Source organism: Manis pentadactyla, chromosome 8, assembly GCF_030020395.1.
Source record: "Manis pentadactyla isolate mManPen7 chromosome 8, mManPen7.hap1, whole genome shotgun sequence".
NCBI classification, from domain to species: Eukaryota; Metazoa; Chordata; class Mammalia; order Pholidota; family Manidae; genus Manis; species Manis pentadactyla.
The window spans coordinates 67165221-67167719 of NC_080026.1; the positions used below are offsets into that span (position 1 = coordinate 67165221).

At 32.8% G+C, this 2499-nt stretch overlaps 1 long non-coding RNA gene across 1 annotated transcript; it reads left to right on the forward strand.

Annotated features, from left to right (window-relative positions):
• Positions 1–226: 226 nt before the first annotated feature.
• LOC130684572 (uncharacterized) lies at positions 227–2280 on the forward strand. Its single transcript, XR_008998892.1, has 3 exons — positions 227–835; positions 1423–1539; positions 1647–2280. It is a non-coding gene; the product is annotated as an uncharacterized LOC130684572 (long non-coding RNA).
• Positions 2281–2499: the final 219 nt, after the last annotated feature.

The following is a 2499-nucleotide window of genomic DNA, read 5'->3' on the forward strand; positions in this document are numbered from 1 at the left end:
TTTACCAACTGAGGTTAAAACTAGTGTCATAAGTACGTTTAATGCCAACACATAGTGGCTCTGATTCTCTATTTGCTCAAGCAGCTCATTCTTCATCAAACCTACATGTTGGTCTTCTGTGTGTTCTGCTTAAAAAGGAGACACACATGCATGCATGCATAAACACACACACACATGCAAGTAACAGTTCTCACCTAGCTGAACAATTCAAATCATCTTCATCCAAAGCACAACAAATCCTTTCACTCAGGAAAGTCTCCAGAGGTGCATGTCTATTTATATCTACCAATAGGTACAGTCCTCAGGTACCAGCCTTACAATCACAAAGGAACTGATGTTTCCTTTTAATCAGAGTCACTGATGGAAAATACAGTTGCCTCTGGATTCATCATTTTTATGTAATGGAGATCCCTTTTTGGGCCTTGTGTTGGAATGTTTTCACTAGACTGCTCAGCTTTGCTTCACATCTTTATCTTTCAGTTCTCAATCTTTATTGAACCTTCGGCTTCTTTTTTTTTTCTTCAAGCCATGCCCACAATGCTTGGCTTCCCTACCTGTGCACTGCAAACCTGCTGACTTCCTGCTCAGTGAAACTACAGCTCTCTGCCTCCTTCAAGCGAACGCACCCTCTCTGTATGGCTTTGGCGTCATTGGCATCCTGCTGCAGCTTTGGAAGAAGTCATCTTTACAGCAACAGAAGCTGGGGGAGGCCGACATGGGAGCAGGTGCTCACTGTGCGGAACACTGGTGTCTTTTGCCTTCTATCCTCGAACAACCCTCCAGAAGCCTCACTTCGAGGATGTTGTTGGTTAATTGTTTCATACTCAATATCATGGTAGGTTTCATGTGTAGATTTCTTTGTAATAATCAAAGTCTAAATAAAAATAATATATTTTATACCTGCTCTTTTTCAGTTAAAATTAATGTTTATCAATGTTTTTATGTGGTTTCTGAAAACATAGTTTTAACAGCTGCATATAACATTTAATTTAGTGAATTGCAGGTAACTTAACCATATCACTATTATTGAAACAGTAGATTGCTTCCTATCTTTCATTACTGTGAAAACTACATACATGGGAACCTATTTAAATGTAACAGTTTTTTCCCAAATCATGGACAATTTATTTAATCCTGTCAAGAACTGAGAAACTATTTATGCTTCCTGACACATATTGTCATCTTTATTCCTTGATGTTTTCTGTTTTCATTTTCACTGTCACCTTCATTATGCAAAAATATTCTTCCTAGGATCAGATATTTACCTTATTTATAGTTTTCAGTTTCATAAATGAAAAAATGTACTCATTGCCTTAATGCACATTTCTTTGATTATTGGCAAAGGTGCCCTTTTTTCTTCCATGTCCTTGCTTAAATTTACTAGTTCTTATTTCTTTTATGAATTGTCTGGGTTTTTTTTAGCTCATTTACCTTTGCCAAAAGTCATAGAACCAGTTGTGCAAGTTTCATTTTAAGCCATGGTTGTTGGACCTTGGACAAATTAGAACATGTATTTTCTCATCTATAAACCTCAGAGAGGTAAGGCATTCTACTTTAATAGACCTAAGAACTAAAACTGGAAAGTAGTGAATATTCAAGAAATGATTCTTAATAATAATATTATTTTTGTTGTTTTTATTACATAGGCAACTTGATTATCCAGAGAGTATTAAAGAGCAATGATGGCAGTGTTTGTCCTTATTTGATTCCTCATTTTATGGAAACACCTTTATTGTTTAATACTGTTAATTATCATCTCGAATATTGGTTCTTAGTATATACCACTCATGAAAATAATTTTATAATTTAATAAAGCTTTCTGGTTTCTATTGAGGTGTATTTTATTTTGCTTTGTTTTTCTGATTTGACCAATGGATTTGATGTTTTGTTATACTTCTTAATTTTTAATATTTAAAATTTTATTAATATTTAACTAGTTTTGTGTTTAAAAGATGAAACTTTATTTGGTCATGGTGGAAGTTAATGAGGCACTAATTTCTATTAAGGAATAATTGAAGGTTTCCAAATCTGTATTTGTTGATCTGTAGTTTTCTGTTGGTATTATGCTAGTATCCTTTGGTATTAGGTTTGTATTTGCTTTGTAAATCAAATGGGTTTGCTTTGTTTCTTCTGGGTTTTAGATAATTTTCTGCTGTGTGGAAACTTTCTATTGCTAAATGTTTACAAAATTAGCTTTTATAATCAACCAGATCTGAGGCTTCACTTGGGTCATTCTTCAACAAATTTATGAACTACTTTTCGTATTACATAATTATTCTGTTTTTCTTCTTAATTTTGTAATAACATGGTAATTTGAATTTTTAATATTCTTTGAAAACTAATGTTACATAAAATTCCAGAATAATCAATATAGGTTATCTGTTGTATATTATTGTAACTTAAAAGATCTCTTCTGAAATTATATCTCCTTCTCACTTTATTTGCATATTTTTCTCTTTTTGACTTATTGTATAGTTATTTTTCAAAACTCAGTATGTT